We start from the raw sequence: 6,392 nt of genomic DNA on the forward strand, positions 1-6,392 counted from the left end.
TACTGCGGCTCTGGTAATTAAATTCAAGATTTCTTAGAATCAGGTATTTCAGATTCAAGTTCATGTCCATGACATCCAGCTGTATCAAATTTGTCTGTATGTTTTTCCTCTTTAGCTTTGAGCATCAGAAAACTAAGATACCCTCTTTCATTTCTTTTAGCACAATGTAGACTACAAAGTAAACTATGTGTTCAGAGAGCATCAAACCAGTTTCTATTATTTCTTAGATTCTTTTTTTTTTATGCTTTAAAATATTTGTTTAGCCAAAAAAATATGGAACATTTAATAAATTTGTGTGTCACCCTTGTGCAGGGGCCGTCGTAATCTTCTCTGTATCATTCCAATTTTAGTATATGTGCTGCCAAAGTGAGCACTATTTCTTGGATTCTTAAATCTGATTGCCCAGTCCAACAAAACAAAAAGACCAGCAAAGCCAGTAGGCATTCATTGGACATCTCTTTTACTGATTGGGCACAACAGAGGAGAGAAACCAACATGCAATTAACTTTCTACATTTTGAGCTATGAAATTTGACCACGTTTTGTTCCTCCCCACATAAAAGATGATGGGGATATGGTGTGACTCTTCAAGTTATCACCTGATCTCTCCACTGAGTAAGCAAAACAGTGCAGTCATTAGAGAGACACTCTAGGTAGTGACTAAAAGTGGGCTCTCTCAAGCCAGACTGAATTCCAGCTTCACTGCTAAGTTACTTTGAGCATGCAACTTCTTTATGCCCCAGGTTTTTAATCCATAAAGGGGATACAGTAATAGCACATTATTTACACAGTTTTAAAAGTTAGTGAGCTAATATATGTAGTGTTTAGAAAAAGGCCCATGACCTAGTGGACACTTTATGGCTTATTTAATACTGTCTCCTTGTAATCAAACTCCAAGCTATTCTAACACAATTTGAAGGAATGGGATGCTCTAAAAGATGGGGGTAGTTTGTGGGAAGAGAGAAAACTGAGTTTTTTTAGCAATTTTCATGAACACGCTGAAGCAACAGAAGATGCTGTTATGAACATTTTATGATCTCATGATTCACTACAGGTCTATAGAACTCCTCAACTTCTTGGGCCCCAATCTGTGTTTCTTTCTTTGGAACATCACATTTAAGTGAACCAATTATGGTTTATATCTAAACTGAAATGTAATCTGCCACAAAATTATCCCTTCTTATTTCTGATAAAAGACTTTTTTCTGGTTACTCAAACATAAGAACTCAATATGATTTTGGGTGTTTTGGTGTGTTTGGTTGGTTGTTTTGTTTTGTTTTGTTTTGGCTTTTGTTTATTCGTTTGATCCTACACCTGTGTTTCTCTCTTCTAAACCCAAACAGTAGCCAAAACTGGTCAAATACTGTCACCATAGAGTCTTTCCCACTCCTTTCTATTGCCATTTCATAAATCCAGACCCTTATCTTCTACTGCCTCAGTGCTCTTTCTGCTACCAGTAGGTTTCACCTCCCCCTTGCTATAGTGGATAGAAGAGCTGGTTTTTATATTTCTTTCCAAGGATACAGATTTGAGAAAATAGCTACTTGGGTTCACTTCTACCACTAATTATTAAATTATTAAATTATTTAAGGAATAAATCATTAAAGTAACCAAGTGGTAGTGTTTTTTTCCTAATATGGTAAGCCACATATAAATTTAAAATAGCAATGACCAATTTTATGTATGATACATATAAACTGATTGAATGGGCACACATGCATACACACATATATACATACATAGACATGTGTATATATACAAAATGTGGCATTGCGCTCTCTCTCTCTATATATATATATATGTATATATATGTGTGAGTGTGTATATATATATATACATATATATATATATAAATGTCTTCCTTCTTATAAGGTACAATGATTCTTCACCAATAGATATCCATGCTAGCATGAAAATAGATGTTAGTCCTGAGTTCAGATCCAATAAGAAAGTCCTGACTTTCAGATTACTATGCAAGAATTGAAGAAAAATTTGAAATGGATATCATATTTTTACTTTGGACATTTGTTAGTTGACTTGATGCATACCCTTTCTGAATTTTGTAAGGCCTCCATAGTACACACACACACATACACTTACGGAAAGCAAACAAGTGGGAGGAAGATACTTGTCAGTTTCAATTTTGTATACATAAAAATGCATGAGAGAAGGGACTGAAAATGTAGGAGCAAAAAGACAAGAAATGTCAAGCTTGATAGGTTATGCCAAGGGAAGAAATTTACTCTAAAAATAAGTCCTACCATTTAACCTACTGGTGTTAATTTGATTTTATACTCAACACGAATATGTTGTGTCTATCAGCGATTAATTCTAGATTGTTATTCTACCAAGCTAAGACTTGTGTTGTTCAGTGGAGCTCAGCATTTCAACACTCTTAATCTGTGATTGTCGTTCAGGACAGTTTTTAAAGAACTGTATGAATGTAACTGAACAACACACTGTTTTGTCCTCTATTGTTGCCCAAAGGCTCCTGTACCTTCAAAGCTATAGTCATAATAGATGTGTTGTTTCCAGGTGAAAATCTTTCTCCCCCTGTAAGGATGACTCTTGAAAATCAACCTCAAGCAAACATAAAACAATATATTCCAAACACGTTTGTTTCCCCTCATGATTTGCAGGTTGAACACAAATGAGAGAAAAATGGAGTTGGTCTGCGGCAGAGCTCCACTGCCCCCTTCCACTGCCCCTCAATCATTTCTTCCTTCCCTCAAACCTGACACCTGACTCCAGCCTGTAATAGGTGTCCTACTGGAGTACATCATCTTCGAATGACTGTTCACATGTAGTTTTCCCAGCAATATTTAATTTGAATGTGCTGCACTCCCTCTTCTTCCTTTTTCTTGATGCCAACCATTTAGCATCTCTGTTAACCCATTCCAAGGACAGCATGCACAGTGTATCAGTATTTCCCTTTTCTGTGCCCAAAGCACATATAATCAATAACCACATTCCTTCCCACTGAATCTAGACAGCTCTAGAATTCTTATCCCCCTTGCACTTCAGAGAGTCTTTAGCAGTCAATCATGGCTAAAACCTACTTGCTGCTCCGAGGTTACTCATTCTCATTTAAAATACGTGTATTGCAAAAGAGTTCAGGAGAAACAATGATGGGTCTCAAATTTATTTTTATGAGTATTCCTTATTAAATTAACTATATATGTATATATGTGTGTGTGTGTATATATATAATAATATATAATTATTTTATATAAACTCATCCTCATGGACAGGCATTGACTTATGTGCATGTTTACTCAAAAATATTATGAAATGAAAATGCTATGAGTGTTAATTTTATTAAAGAGATATCTATGTATTTTTTAAATAGCCACATATACGGGTGCAAGTTATGTTATTTTTTCTAGTCTACAGAAAAACACTGTATGGATTTAAGGCAACATTCTTTATGTTCCCCAAAGGCGTTGTACTCAGCTTGATTATAACACTTGCCACGTTGTTTTGTAATTGCTTTCTTTCCTGTTTCACTGACTAGCTCCTTGGAAGCAGGAGAGCCTCCCTTCTCTCTATACTGTTAGTACATTGCATTTTCACATAGTATTGGTGTGGCAAATGTTTATAGAATAAATAACTGATTGAATGAGATATTTTTTAATCAATAGTCTTATATTACTCTGCAGTCATATACTCTGCAGCACTTCCAAAGCATCTTAACTGTCTAATCCCAGGGAAATGTGCAATGACTTTTTTCAAATTTATATTTCACCTTAAGAAAATTCCCCTCTTTTTTTGCTTGTTAAAATATTACATATTATACAAACTGACCTGCATTTGTTCTTTTAATCAGTCGATTTAATGTTACTAATTAGTTTAAATGGTGAAATTATTATTTAATAGCTATAATCCTTAAAACCATATGAGTAATTATATTGATGTAGGAGGCTATAAAGGTTTTAATACTCACACAAGAATGTGAACTTGAAAGTATCTTTGGAGGAATTAAAAACCAATTTTAAACAAATTGAATCATTTTGGGCCTTCTGAAAAGTATTTAGAACCTGAATTTTTTAAATAAATATTTTTTTAAAATAAATTACATTCATTCTTCTCTTTACAACCTGAATATATTCCCCTAACAGAAAATATCTGAAAAGTCAGAATCTTATAAAAGGTGAATTACTGGGTATTTATTTTCAATCACGAGAATATATATAAAATAACTTACAGACCACCCTTAAAGGTGTAGATTTCCTGACCATATGAAAGTAGAGATTTTTAAACGCAGAAAATGCTAACATACCATTAGATATATTTGAAACTATCCTTTAAACCTTATTGATTAATGGCATGGTGCTAGTTTCTTTTTTTTTTTTTTTTTTTTTTTAAAGATTTTTTATTGAGAGAGAGAACAAGCATATGGGAGAGGCAGAGCGAGATGGAGAAGCAGGATCCCTGCTGAGCAGGGAGCCCGATGCGGGGCTCGATCCCAGGATCCTGGGATCATGACCTGTGCCGAAGGCAGACGCTTAACGACTGAGCCACCCAGGTGCCCCGGCATGGTGCTAGTTTCTTCAAGTAACCCCACTCCTTCTGAATCCTCAGTTTAAATTCACCACTTGGAATTTTAGTTTACATTTTAATTTTGACGTAGCACTAGTCCTTTCCTGTTCCTCCTTCAGGACCTAGACTTTGTTAAATCCTAATGGTTATGATTAAACCCTACTTGAGTCTAACTCTGTTTGACACTTAAAATGCTTTTGAAAAATTAGTAAGAGGTAATCAAATGAAGACACTGGGCATGAAACCCTAGGATGGGTCCAGGAAAATATATGTGGGTTGGTGTTATGAAAATACAAAGTGAGGGAAAAGGAGTAAAACTAGATGTGGGTAAGTATATTAATGAGTTAAAGAGAACTTGCTCACAAAGACAACTTGCATGGGAGTCTGAATGCCATCTTGCAGGAGAAATGGAACAATTGAAGAATATTGGCTGAGAAAGATGCAGCACACTGACTGGAATTTAGAGGATGAATTTAAGAACAAAAGAGAGTGGCATGAGGAAAACCTAAGAAGTGTCTACTGAATTCATCTAGACAAGTTACTAGAAGAAGGGACAATTGCAACAGAGAGAAAACACACTGAAAAACATTTATAAAACATGATACTGCATGCCAGGGAATGGAGAGTGAAAGGAAGACACTGTGGCATGACTTGCAGTCTTCTAGTTTTGACAACAATCAGATTATAGCACCATTTACAGAGTTTGGCCAATATGGGGAGGTGTTTCCATTTTGGACATGGTGATTTTAGATGAGTATGGGATAATCGAGGGGTAATGATTAGCCAACATCGTGATACCTGAGTGAGAAAACTCAGGACATGGTGTGGGCTGGAGAGAAATATTAATGAGTCATTAGCATATGAGCAGTTTTCAAAAGCAGGAAACTTGAAGCCAGAATTGCATAACTAGTAACAACAAAGCATGAGTCAAAGATAATTTATTACGGAACATAGATTTTAAGGGTTAGGCTGACAAAGAGATGACAAAATAAAAACAAAATGAAACCAAAATCAGAGCTGTTGAGAACCATGAAAAAAAGAAAAGTTTTCAGGAATGTGAGGTCAAGAGTGTCAGATGCAGAAGAGAAGCATTGGACTTGAAAGCATGTGCGTGGGACACCTGCACGTATCTTGTCTTTTTTGGATGTTTCCAAATGTCTTTATGGTGATGTTATTCTGTTAAATCAATGACAGGGAGTTCTAGTATGCTATCCTGGTGTAAACCCACCACATCCTACCCACCCTGCAGATTACAAATAAAAAACCTGTTAAAAAAATCAAAACACCTACTACCTAGGTACTTTAACAATAAAAACAGGCAGATTGTGAGGGGGAGTCAACATTTGGAGAAGCAAATGACAAGGGAGTGACTTTTCCATTTTCTTTCCAGGCTTTATCACACTGGGCAGGCACTAGTCATAGAATGGCACGGCAGTATGGTGGCTAAAACCTCAACAGAAACTCCAGTTTCTACAAGAGGAACCAGGAAATGATAGTGTGCAGAGAACGATTATGACAGGTTCAATTGTTGCATCATTGAAAAGAGCACTTATCTGGGATTCAGAAGACCCAATTCTAATCTGCATTTCACTAATTTAGTTCTGTTTGATTCAACTCCTTTAAGCAACTATGTTATTCTGTGAAAAAAAAAAAATGACTAACATGACACTTTCCTGTTTAATGTCTCATAACTGTGATAAATATCAAATATAGCAATGTACTCAAAAGTGCTTTAAAAGATCATAAATTTGTATTTAAATATGTTATTGAGCAGATTTATATTTCTGTTGGTTTAGCATCTCTGACATTTTTATAATATGGGTCCATATTCCAGACATCATCCAGAGTTAAAGT

General features: G+C 35.4%; 1 non-coding gene across 1 annotated transcript; it reads right to left on the minus strand.

Annotated features, from left to right (window-relative positions):
* Positions 1-267: 267 nt before the first annotated feature.
* LOC116635954 lies at positions 268-374 on the minus strand. Its single transcript, XR_004300251.1, has one exon. It is a non-coding gene; the product is annotated as a U6 spliceosomal RNA (small nuclear RNA).
* Between the last annotated feature and the right edge of the window lie 6,018 nt (positions 375-6,392).

This window comes from Phoca vitulina, unplaced genomic scaffold (assembly GCF_004348235.1).
Source record: "Phoca vitulina isolate PV1807 unplaced genomic scaffold, GSC_HSeal_1.0 scaffold11, whole genome shotgun sequence".
NCBI lineage: Eukaryota > Metazoa > Chordata > Mammalia > Carnivora > Phocidae > Phoca > Phoca vitulina.